Source organism: Triticum dicoccoides, chromosome 2A (assembly GCF_002162155.2).
Source record: "Triticum dicoccoides isolate Atlit2015 ecotype Zavitan chromosome 2A, WEW_v2.0, whole genome shotgun sequence".
NCBI lineage: Eukaryota > Viridiplantae > Streptophyta > Magnoliopsida > Poales > Poaceae > Triticum > Triticum dicoccoides.
In genome coordinates this window covers 122,094,038-122,107,885 of record NC_041382.1, presented here as the reverse complement: position 1 = coordinate 122,107,885, position 13,848 = coordinate 122,094,038, and positions in this window count along the sequence as shown.

Here is a 13,848-nt window from a genome sequence, read left to right as displayed (position 1 = left end):
TTGCTTGGAGCGTCTTTTATGATTTGAGTCTTTGCTTATTAGTTTTCCACAATAATCCTTGCTGTACACACCTTTTGAGAGAGCCATACATAATTTGGAATTTGATAGAATACTCTATGTGCTTCGCTTATATCTTTTGAGTTATATAATTTTGCTCTAGTGCTTCACTTATATCTTTTAGAGCACGATGGTGGATTCATTTTATAGAAACTATTGATCTCTCATGCTTCACTTAGATTATTTTGAGAGTCTTAATAGCATGGTAATTTGCTTAATAATAAATATGCTTGGTATTCAAGATTTGTAAAACTTTCTTTTGAGTGCGTTGAATACTAGGAAAAAATTGATGCTTGATAATTGTTTTGAGATATGAGGATGGTGATATTAGAGTCATGCTAGTTGAGTAGTTGTGAATTTGAGAAATGCTTGTGTTAAAGTTTGTGATTCCCGTAGCATGCACGTATGGTGAACCGTTATGTGATGAAGTCGGAGCATGATTTATTTATTGATTGTCTTCCTTATGAGTGGCGGTTGGGGACGAGCGATGGTCTTTTCCTACCAATCTATCCCCCTAGGAGCATGCGCGTAATACTTTGCTTTGATAACTTCTAGATTTTTGCAATAAGTATATGAGTTCTTTATGACTAATGTTGAGTCCATGAATTATACGCACTTTCCTTCCTTCCACCATTGCTAGCCTCTCTAATACCGTGCACTTTTCGCCGGTATCATACACCCACCAAATACCTTCCTCAAAACAGCCACCATACCTACCTATCATGGCATTTCCATAGCCATTCCGAGATATATTGCCATGCAACTTTCTACCATTCCGTTCATTATGACACGCTCCATCATTATCATATTGCTAGCATGATCATGTATTTGACATCATATTTGTGGCAAAGCCACCGTTCATAAATCTTTCATACATGTCACTCTTGATTCATTGCATATCCCGGTACACTGCCGGAGGCATTCATATATAGTCATATTTTGTTCTAAGTATGGAGTTGTAATTGTTGAGTTGTAAGAAAAATAAAAGCGTGATGATCATCATTTTTAGAGCATTGTCCCAAGTGAGGAAAGGATGATGGAGACTATGATTCCCCCATAAGTCGGGTGATAGGTCTCCAACGTATCTATAATTTTTGATTGCTCCATGCTATATTATCTACTGTTTTGGACTATATTGGGCTTTATTTTCCACTTTTATATTATTTTTGGGACTAACCTATTAACCGGAGGCCCAGCCCAGAATTGCTGTTTTTTGCCTATTTCGGTGTTTCAGATAAACGGAATATCAAACGGAGTCCAAACAGAATAAAATCTTCGGGAACGTGATTTTCTCACCGAACGTGATCCAGGAGACTTGGACCCTGCTCCAAGGAACAAAAGAGGCGGTCACGAGGGTGGGGGCGCCCCCTGCCTTGTGGGCCCCTCGTTGCTCCTCTGGCGTACTTCTTCCTCCTATATATACACACGTACCCCAAACGATCAGAACAGGAGCCAAAAACCTAATTCCACCGGCACAACTTTCTGTATCCACGAGATCCCATCTTGGGGCCTATTCCGGAGCTCCGCCGGAAGAGGGCCGTCATCACGGAGGGCTTCTACATCATCATAGCCTCTCCAATGAAGTGTGAGTAGTTTACCTCAGACCTTCGGGTCCATACTTAGTAGCTAGATGGCTTCTTGTCTCTCTTTGAATCTCAATACAAAGTTCTCCCCCTCTCTTGTGGAGATCTATTCGATGTAATCTTCTTTTTGCGGTGTGTTTGTTGAGACCGATGAATTGTGGGTTTATGATCAAGTCTATCTATGAATAATATTTGAATCTTCTCTGAATTCTTTTATGTATGATTGGTTATCTTTGCAAGTCTCTTCGAATTATCTGTTTGGTTTGGCCAACTAGATTGGTAGTTCTTGCCATGGGAGAAGTGCTTAGCTTTGGGTTCGATCTTGCGGTGTCCTTACCCAGTGACAGAAGGGGCAGCAAGGCACGTATTGTATCGTTGCCATCGAGGATAACAAGATGGGGTTTATTTCATATTGCATGAATTTATCTCTCTACATCATGTTATCTTGCTTAAGGTGTTACTCTGTTTTTAACTTAATACTCTAGATGCATGCTGGATAGCGGTCGATGAGTGGAGTAATAGTAGTAGATGCATAATCATTTTGATCTACTTGTCACAGACGTGATGCCTATATACATGATCATGCCTAGATATTCTCATAACTATGCTCAATTCTGTCAATTGCGTAACAGTAATTTGTTCACCCACCGTAGAATACTTATGCTCTTGAGAGAAGCCACTAGTGAAACCTATGGCCCCCGGGTCTATTCTCATCATATCAATCTCCATTACTTTAATCTTGCTTTGCTTTTACTTTTTACTTTGCATCTTTATACCAACCAAAAATATTATATCTATCAGATCTCACTCTCGTAAGTGACCGTGAAGGGATTGACAACCCCTAATTGTGTTGGTTGCGAGTAGCTATCACTTTGTGCAGGTACGAGGGACTTGCGCGTGGGCTCCTACTAGATTGATACCTTGGTTCTCAAAAACTGAGGGAAATACTTACGCTACTCTGCTGCATCATCCCTTCCTCTTCGGGGAAAACCAACGCAAGCTCAAGACGTAGCATCGGGATGAGACTCCGGACGAAAAATAAAAAAAGAGGCCATAAAAAAAGAAGGCCCGAACAAAACAAATGAGAGAAAAAGAGAGAAGGGACAATGTTACTATCCTTTTACCACACTTGTGCTTCAAAGTAGCACCATTATCTTCATGATAGAGAGTCTCTCATTATGTCACTTTCATATACTAGTGGGAATTTTTCATTATAGAACTTGGCTTGTATATTCCAATGATGGCTTCCTCAAAATGGCCTAGGTCTTCGTGAGCAAGCGAGTTGGATGCACACCCACTTAGTTTCTTTTGAGCTTTCATATACTTATAGCTCTAGTGCATCCGTTGCATGGCAATCCCTACTCACTCACATTGATATCTATTGATGGGCATCTCCATAGCCCGTTGATACGCCTAGTTGATGTGAGACTATCTTCCCCTCTTTTTGTCTTCTCCACAACCACCATTCTATTCCACATATAGTGCTATATCCATGGATCATGCTCATGTATTGCGTGAAGATCGAAAAAGTTTTGAAAATGTCAAAAGTATGAAACAATTGCTTGGCTTGTCATCGGGGTTGTGCATGATTTAAATACTTTGTGTGGTGAACATAGAGCATAGCCAGACTATATGATTTTGTAGGGATAGCTTTCTTTGGCCATGTTATTTTGAGAAGACATAATTGCTTTGTTAGTATGCTTGAAGTATTATTATTTTTATGTCAATATGAACTTTTGTCTTTAATCTTTTGAATCTGAATATTCATACCACAATTAAGAAGATTTACATTGAAATTATGCCAAGTAGCACTGAGTGCATCAAAAATTCTGTTTTTATCATTTACCTACTCGAGAACGAGCAGGAATTAAGCTTGGGGATGCTTGATACGTCTCCAACGTATCTATAATTTTTGATTGCTCCATGCTATATTATCTACTGTTTTGGACATTATTGGGCTTTATTATCCACTTTTATATTATTTTTGGGACTAACCTATTAACCGGAGGCCCAACCCAGAAATGTTGTTTTTTGCTTGTTTTAGGGTTTCGAAGAAAAGGAATATCAAACGAAGTCCAAACGGAATGAAACCTTCGGAAACGTGATTTTCTCATCAGATAAGATCCAGGAGACTTGGACCCTCCGTCAAGAAAGCCACGAGGTGGTCACGAGGGTGGAGGGCGCACCCCCTTCCTTGTGGGCCCCTCGAAGCTCCACCGACGTACTTCTTCCTCCTATATATATCCACGTACCCCCAAACAATCAGATACGGAGCCAAAAACCTAATTCCACTGCAGCAACTTTCTGTATCCACGAGATCCCATCTTGGGGCCTGTTCCGGAGCTCCGCCGGAGGGGGCATTGATCACAGAGGGCTTCTAGATCATCATCCAAGCCTCTCCGATGAAGTGTGAGTAGTTTACTTCAGACCTACGGCTCCATAGTTAGTAGCTAGATGGCTTCTTCTCTCTTTTTGGATCGCAATACAATGTTCTCCCCCTCTCTCGTGGAGATCTATTCGATGTAACCTTCTTTTTGCGGTGTGTTTGGTGAGACCGATGAATTGTGGGTTTATGATCAAGTCTATCTATGAATAATATTTGAATATTCTCCGAATTCTTTTATGTATGATTGGTTATCTTTGCAAGTCTCTTTGAATTATCCGTTTGGTTTGGCCTACTAGATTGGTTGTTCTTGCCATGGGAGAAGTGCTTAGCTTTGGGTTCGATCTTGCGGTGTCCTTTCCCAGTGACAGAAAGGGCAGCAAGGCACGTATTGTATCGTTGCCATCGAGGATAACAAGATGGTTTTTTTATCATATTGCATGAAACTATCCCTCTACATCATGTCATCTTGCTTAAGGCGTTACTCTGTTTTTAACTTAATACTCTAGATGCATGCTTGATAGCGGTCGATGAGTGGAGTAATAGTAGTACATGCAGGCAGGAGTCGTTCTATTTGTCTCGGACGTGTTGCCTATATACATGATCATACCTAGATATTCTCATAACTATGCTCAATTCTGTCAATTGCTCAACAGTAATTTGTTCACCCACCGTAGAATACTTATGCTCTTGAGAGAAGCCACTAGTGAAACCTATGGCCCCGGGGTCTCTTTCTCATCATATCAATCTCCATCACTTTATTATTGCTTTGCTTTTACTTTGCTTTTACTTTTTACTTTGCATCCCTATACCAAAAATACCAAAAATATTATTTATCATCTCTATCAGATCTCACTTTCGTAAGTGACCATGAAGGGATTGACAACCCCTAAGCGCGTTGGTTGCGTTGAGCTATTGTTTTTGTGTAGGTACGAGGGACTCGCGCGTAGCCTCCTACTGGATTGATACCTTGGTTCTCAAAAACTGAGGGAGATACTTACACTACTTTGCTGCATCATCCTCTCTTCTTCGGGGAAATCCAACGCAGTGCTCAAGAGGTAGCAGTACAGACAATGAGAAATAGTCCCTCGTCTATTGAGAAGAATGCTATATTCTGACGAGATGCTTGAACAACTTCACCGAGAAGTATCTGCATTACAAATAAGAGAGAGTTATGTTTCAAGAAGAAACCATGCCGAGAAGATTGTGTGATGGAGCTGACCCCTTACAATATTGCTGAAGTGGAAAAAAATTCTTTGGTGTGTCTTAAGTAGGATGACTGCAGTCAAGATGTCTGAAGGCGAAGTGAGATAAAGTAATTTTTTTCATTCTTTCTCTTTCTCTTATTTGAGTCATAGGTCTGTCGTACTATTAAGAGGGGTATAGGTATTCCAGACTTAAGTTTGTTATGATGCTTAGCCAAAACCTATGAAAGATCAATCTCTTCCATAGACTTCTCAGACATCATTAAGACATATTTGATTATGAGAAGTGCGACTTCATATAACTAAAAAAGTGTAATATGCACTTTTCTCACTTTTGAAAAATTACATGTTGCACTTTACATGAAATTTATCTTCTCCTCCTTTTTCCAACAAGTTCTCCCTCTCAGCGCACTTCCACTGTGTGGAGGAGGATCAATGGAACGTTCAGGGCAGGGAAGTGATGGCGGTGCTGGATAGCTACCCGGCCCTCCACCTCACCAAGGGGAGAAAGGTCCTCGAGATCAGGCCCTACATCAAGTGGGAAAAAGGAAATCAAGATTCTCTCGGTGAGTTACTCTTATACAACACACCAAGATTGTTCTAATCGTAGCGGTTTCTTTAATGAAAATCGATGGTGCAGCCTGTTGTTTTGTTTAGAAAATGTTGCCACACCTCGCATCGTCTGCAAAGAAATTGACACATGATTATCGCAACCATGGTGGATTTTTTAGGAGAAACTGAATATCATCATACTCGGTAGAAATACATACATACATGAAAATTACATGTGACCAAGAAAAGGCCATAGCCCTGGAAACGTTGCAAAAGGAACCCAATAAAAAGACTTAAAAACACAGTGGCGGTTTCTTTAATGGAAATCAACGGCGCAGTCCATTGTTTGGGGAAAAACAAAACATATAGTCCATGCTACTTGCTAAGGACATTAAGTTTTGATGTTTTATTCTTCGCAGGCTATGTGGGGTTTGGAGATATTTTCCCAAGAGACATCGAGGATGATCGCATAGATCATGCATTCAAGGTATAGTGTGCGCTACACATGCCCTTTTTTGCGCTGATGTGCACTATCGATCGAATTCGATGAACTGACGCCCTTTTGCAAAACATTAAAATAGGTGTTGCGCAACATGGGACAAGGCATCAGAATCCTTGTGACCATGTTTCGAAAGGAAACTAGCGAATCCTACTCTCTGCGTGAGCCTACTGAAGTATACAATACTCCAACATATATATTAGGTATATTACAATGCATGCATGTATATGTGCATAATACCTACATGCCTATTGTTGTGCAGTAATTCTATGCCTTCTAAAGTTAGCACGGCTAGCTACCTACCTAAAGCAACTACTGTTATACAGTGGTCACTATTTGGTAGATCTAGGAGTTTGGTGCACGACATATATATGCTCTCAAATTGCTTCTCCATAAGGTTCGTTGTTTTAGTATATAAAGCAATGAAATATTAGGCATCACATCCCTCTTCTAGTCATGTGTTTCCAGTTTGAGATGAAATTAGTTTCATATGTGTAATCTGGCATGGTCATATACCTTATATGCATGTAAAGGGGTTCTTGCGCAAGCTAATGATAATTAGGAGATCTTTGTGGTACGAAGCAGGCGTGGCTTCCCAACGGATGTGATTTACTTTAGAGCCGAGTCGGATGCGGTGCTCGAGATGGAGGTGGGAATGAGTGGCGAATCATCTGATCAAGGATTCCCGAGAGACTCCCTGTCGGCATTAAGCACCGTGGCGTCTGTCAGGCTAGTTGACACATGAGACTCCAAGGCAGTGGCTCCCTGGTTTTGGTAGGTATTGCATCTTCTTGGTGCACTAACTTGCCGCCTTGGGTTTTGGAGATTATTGACAGAAATAGTAAGGGGTACGATTTGTTTGATAGTGCACATAGAGAGAAATAGTCCCAGATTTATCAAGAAGAATGCTATATTCCGATGAGAAGTTCGAAGGACATCACTGAGAAGTATATTCATTTCAGAGAACAGAGAGTTATGTTTTGGGAAGAAACCATGCCGAGAAGATTGTGTGAAGGAGTTAACCCCGTACAAAATTGCTGAAGTGAATAAAATTTTCTTTGGTGTGTCTGAAGAAGGATGACTGTAGTCAAGACATCTGAAGGAGAAGCGAAGATGCAGTATTTTTGTTTTGTTGTTTGTCTATCTCTTATTTGAGTCATAGGGCCACCGTACTATTAAGAGTGGTACAGGTATTCGAGACTTAAGTCTGTTGTGATGCTCAGCCAAAACCTATGGAAGATCCGTCGGTGCCATAGCTTACTTAGATTTCATTAAGACACATGATTATGAGAAGTGTGAATTCATATAACTGAAAAAGTGTAATATGCACTTCTCTCAAGTTCAAAAAAGTGCATGTTGCACTTTAGATGAAATTTGGTTTTTCCTCCTTTTTCCTACTAGGTCTCCCCCTCGGTGCACTTCCACTGTGTGGAGGAGGATCAATGGGACGCTCTGGGCAGGGAGGTGAGGGCAGTGCTAGACGGCTACCCAGACTTCCACCTTACCAAGGGAAGAAAGGTCCTCGAGATCATGCTCTCTGTCAAGTGGGATAAGGGAAACACCCTCGAGTTCTGGCTCGAGTCTCTCAGTGAGATACTCTTGCACAACACATTAAGATTGTTCTAATCATAGTAGTTTCTTTAATGAAAATCAACGGCACAACCTTTTGTTTTTTTATAAAATGTCGCCACACTTGCATCGCCTGCAAAGAAACTGACACATGATTGTCGTAACCGTGGTGGTTTGTTTTTGATAGAAACCGGATATCATCATACCCAGTAGAAATACAAACATACACGAAAATTACACGATACCAAGAAAAGACCATAGCCATGGAAACGTTGCAAGGAACCCGATAAAAAGGTTTAAAAACACAATGGCTATTTCCTTAATGGAAATCAACGACATGGTCCATTATTTGGTGAAAAAACAAAACATATAGTCCATGCTACTTAATGCATGTCTTATTAGTTAATCCTACTTGCTAATGACATTAAGTTATGATGTTTTATTCTTCGCAGGCTATGCGGGGTGTGGCGATGTTTTCCCGATATATATCGAGGATGGCCGCACATATGAGGAAGCGTCGAAGATATAGTGTGCACTACACATGCCCTTTTTTGCGCTGGTGTGCACTATCGATCGAATTCGATGAACTAACGTCCATTTGCAAAACATCAAAATAGGTGCTGCCCAACATGGGACAAGGCATCATAATCCTTGTGACCATGTTTCGAAAGGAGACTAGCACATCCTAGCCTCTCTGTGAGCCTACTGAAGTATACAATACTCCAATATATATGTTAGATATACTATAATGCATGCATGTATATGGAATGCATAATAGCTGCATGCCTATTTTTGTGTAGTAATTTTATGCCTTCTAAAGTTAGCGCGGCTAGTTATCTACCTAAAGCAACTACTGTTATATGGTGGTCACTATTCTTGTTGTAGACCTAGCAGTTTGGTGCATGACATATATATGCTCTCGAACTGCTTCCCCATAAGGTTGATTGTTTCGAGATATAAAGCAATGAAATATTAGGCGTCACATTCCTCTTCTAGTCATGTGTTTTGAGTTTGGCATGAAATTAGTTTCATATGTGTAATCTGGCTTGGTCATATCCCTTATATGTACGTAAAGGAGTTCCTGCGCAAGCTAATGAAAATTAGTAGATCTTTGCGGTACGAAGTGGGTGTGGCTTTCCAATGGATGTGATTTCCTCTAGTGTTGGGTCGGATGTGGTGTTCCGGATGGAGGCGGGAATGATTGACGAATGATCGGATCAAGGATGCACTGGAGACTCCCTGTCGGCATTAAGCATAGTGGCGTCCATCGGGCTAGTTGACACATGTGACTCCAGGGCATTGGCTCCCTGCTTTTGGTGGATATTGCAGCTTCTTGGTCCAATGACTTCCCCCCTTGGGTTTTGGCTATTGTTGTCAACAATAGTAAGGGGATGAGTTGTTCGATAGTGCACAACAAGAGAAATAGTCCCAGACGTATCGAGAAGAATGCTATATTCTGATGAGAAGTTCGATGGATTTCACTGTGGCACCCCAGCTCACAGGAACCAGAACACCCCGTATTCTAGCCCACAGATCAAGTCTTTTGGAATATGGCACTGCTTGACATAGTACAAATCAGCTCTTTTATTACAAATGATATGGATACAAGGCTACTGATAATACAAAGGATCATCGACACGGCGAAGCTACACCTACTAAGACATGCTAGTAGCGGAACAACTCGTGGAAGCGGAATAGCTTCTAGCAGCGAAACAACAACGACGGTAATGAAATCCACTCTGCGGGGACTCTGGCTGAGACACAATCCTAGCTCGCAAGCTCGGGATCCTCGACAAGCAATCGATCATGGCATGACCTGCAATCTGGCATGACACGCCAGGTGAGTACTTTGAATGTACTCGTAATCTCACAACAACCAAAGCAATCAATACAAACAACAACATGGCATTTACGGGTTAATTATTGAGCATGATACAACTAGAATAACATGAGAGTGAACATGGCAAGTACATGTTGAACATGATACAACTAGAACAATACGAGATGAGCATGGCATGAACATCTTACTCATGATGTGAACAACGATGATGCTAGCATGCAGCACTAAGGAAGATTGGATGGCTTGTGTTGGAAGCCATCAAGAGTATCGTGTTGGGGAAGATTGAATAGCTTGTGCTCAAATCTTACGTCGGGCAGCTTGCGGAAGAATACTTGGTACCGTACTTCAGAAGCTTCTCCTTTTGGTTGCTTGCTGGGGAAGATTCGGTACCTGATGCTGGAAGCTTTTGCAGTAGCTTACTGAAGAAACCGAGTATCTTGCATGGGAAGTCATCCACATATCATACTTGGGAAGATTGAGGAGCCTTGTATTGTAAGGTTCTCTGGTTGCTTGCAGAGGAATACTGGAGTTCCTTATGCCAGAAGCTCCTCCCGGTGATATGTTAATTCAGTGCCATATATATATATATATATGATATTATTGTTGTTGATTACTTGTATGGAAAGAGTTTGTAGGACTATCCTTCTTTCTGAGTACAACATGTTTCCGGGGTTTAACGTGTTTCAAATGGTACTCATAGCAGAATCAGACCTTGTATATGAACCATACCTTTGACTCGAAATATATGGTTGGTTTTGCACACAACTTGTCTTCCAGCTAATTTCATCATTAATGATGTGAAGATTTCACACTGATGTGGACTTGATGCTAATAATCAAGCCAGGATATCATTTGCATTCAGACCAGTTATTCCCAATACAATGCAGTCGGCTGAGAATTCCATAATGTTTAGCTGAGCTTCCAAATATTTGAACTCCTCACTAATTCTTTGGGTCCAGTGTTGGTTGATGAGCAACTTTCATAAGGGAAAGTAAGGTGACACCGAAGGCCCAAAGAAAGAAGCAAAAGAAATGACTAAAACAAAAGCACACAAAGCATCAAGATTACATACAAACAACATCATATTTTACTGCTATACACCTCAATATGCATGCCTAATTAAGCACACAAATCTCACAGAAAACTCCGGTATTATGGTCTAACATGTTGTGGTGGTGTGCACGAAGGTGAATCCACGTGTGGAAGGATTGGTGTAAACAGAGCTATGCCAAGCGCTGGCTTAACAACAGTTGCATATGGACGAACACAGAGTTGAGGACGAACTTGGTGATCATGTAGCGAGACACTGATTTCACGGGCACATTACAATCAAGTAGACGGAAGGGAACCATACACGTCCAAAGAATGGGTGACAAGGTAGGATAGCGGTGAAAAATGAGGCTCACTGGCATTGCCCTTTCCTGATAGCAAAGATCAGTAAGGGCTGCCAAAGCAGCGAGTGATTAATTGTATCTGTGTTGGTAATTCCCCAAAGAGGAGAGGATGATGTAGCACAACAACGGTAAGTATTTCCCTCAGTTATGAAACCAAGGTTATCAATCCAGTAGGAGAACCAAGCAACACTATGTAAAAAGCACCTGCACAGAAACCACAAAAACTTGCAACCCAACGCGTAAGAGGGGTTGTCAATCCCTCCTCGATATTGAGATAGATTAAATTGTATGAGATTGGATAAATAGATCTAGCAAAATCACAAAACAAAATAAGTAAAGAAAGAGTGCATCAAGGTATTTTTGGATTTTTGGATTAATAGATCTGAAAATAATATGATAGGAAATAGACCCAGGAGCGTAGATTTCACTAGACGCTTCTCTCGAGAAAATAGCATGCAGTGGGTAAACAAATTACTGTTGGGCAATTGATAGAAGAGCAAATAATTATGACGATTTCCAAGGCAATGATCATGTATATAGGCATCACGTCCAAGATTAGTAGACCGACTCCTGCCTACATCTACTAATATTACTCCACACATCGACCGCTATCCACCATGCATCTAGTGTATTAAGTTCATGGAAAAATGGAGTGATGCAAGAAGAACGATGACATTGATGTAGACAAGATCTATTCATGTAGGAATAGACCCCATATTTTTATCCTTAATGACAACGATACATACGTTTCATGTTTCCTTCTGTCACCGAGATTGAGCACCGCAAGATCGAACCCATCACAAAGCACCTCTTCCCATGGCAAGAAAAGTCAATCTAGTTGGCCAAACCAAACCAAAGTTTCGGAGAAGAAATGGCTATAACAATCATGCATAAGAGATTTCAACAAAGACTCAAATAATATTCATGGATAGAACTGATCATAAACTCACAATTCATCGGATCCCAACAAACACACCGCAAAAAGTCATTACACCAAATAGATCTCCAAGAACATCGATGAGAACATTGTATTGAAGATCAAAAAGAGAGAAAACCTATGGACCCATAGGTCTGTGGTGAAATACTCACACATCATTAGAGGGGCAAGGGTGATGATGAAGAACCCCTCCGTGATCATTGACCCCTCCGGTAGAGTGCCGGAAAAGGCATGTAGACTGCATCTCATGGTTCTGGAACTTGCGGCGGCTGGAATTGTGTTTCGTCAACTCCCCTATGGTTTTTGGGATTTTAGAGTATTTATTGAGCTGATAGTCGGTGGAGAAGCCTCCCGAGGGCCCCACTACCCGCTAGGGCGTGCCTGGGCCTTCTGGCGTGCCCTGGTGCCTAGTGGGCCCCATGGGCCTCCTTTGGTGCACTTCCTTGGCTCCCTGGGTGTCTTATTTCCGAAAAAAAATCTCGAAAAAGTTTTGTGGCATTTGAACTTTGTTTGGTATTGATATTCTACAAAGTAAAAAACAAGCAGAAAACATCAATTGGCACCGGGCACTATGTTAATAGGTTAGTCCCACAAAATGATACAAAGTTGCTAGTAAATGAGTATAAAACATCCAAGAATGATACTTTAATAGCATGGAACAATAAAAAATTATAGATATGTTGGTGACGTATCAGCATCCCCAAGCTTAATTCCTGCTCGTCCTCAAGTAGGTAAATGATAAAAACAGAATTCTTGATGTGGAATGCTACCCATCATATTCATCACATATTCTTTTCTTTTGTAGCATGGACATTTAGTCTTTAGATGATTCAAAATAATAGTCTACAATTTGATATGAAAATCTCAATACTCAAGCATATCAACAAACAAGCATGTCTTTCAAACTATCAACACTAAAGAAAGCTATCCCTAGCCCATCATGCTTAATCATTGATCCATACATGAAACACACTCAAATATTAGCTACATGCAATGCTCAAGTATGATAATAGTGCTCCCTAGTTGGTGCTTGATAAGAGAAGATGGAGACTCAATAAAAAATAAAAATTGCATAAAAGTAAATAGATAGGTCCTTCGCAAAGGGAAGCAGAGATTTATAGGGGTTCCAGAGATCAAAGCTTAAATTGAGAGATAAAATTATTTTGAGAGGCATGCTTTTCCAGTCAACGAAAACGACCGAGAATTCCCAATACTTTTGATGCTAGATACATCATAGGCGGTTCCCAAACATAAAATACAGTCTATTCCTTTTTCACCATGTTTTCACAATCCATGGCTAGCCCTATCCACGAGTGCCTTCCATACCAACATTTTCCAAGGAATTTATTATTGACAACATAAAGTAAATTTCTTTTTTAATTCGGGACTGGGCTTCCCTATTACCGGCCACACTCTCGTGCAATGACAACTGAATAAACACTCATCTTGAGAATAACACATCTAGTATGGAAAAATATTGGCCATCCCCTGCCACTTCATGAGCGGTACGGGCACACAAAAAGAAAATTCATTTTAAAAATTAGAGTTGGCACATACAAATTTGCTTGGAACGGCATGCAAATACCGCATATAGGTAGGTATGGTGGACTCATTTGAGACAACTTGGTTTAAGGAGTTTGGGTGCACAAGCGGTATTCTCTCTTAGTACAAAGGAAGGCTAGCAATCTGCCGCACACACAGGGCAATCTACGACTAGGCCAGCACATGAAGGTAGCGACAGGCTACGATTTATAGCTCGAAAAAATGTGGAATCACAGGGTATCAAACCCAGGATCTCGTCCAAAGAGGCAAGGTGACACAACCAGCTG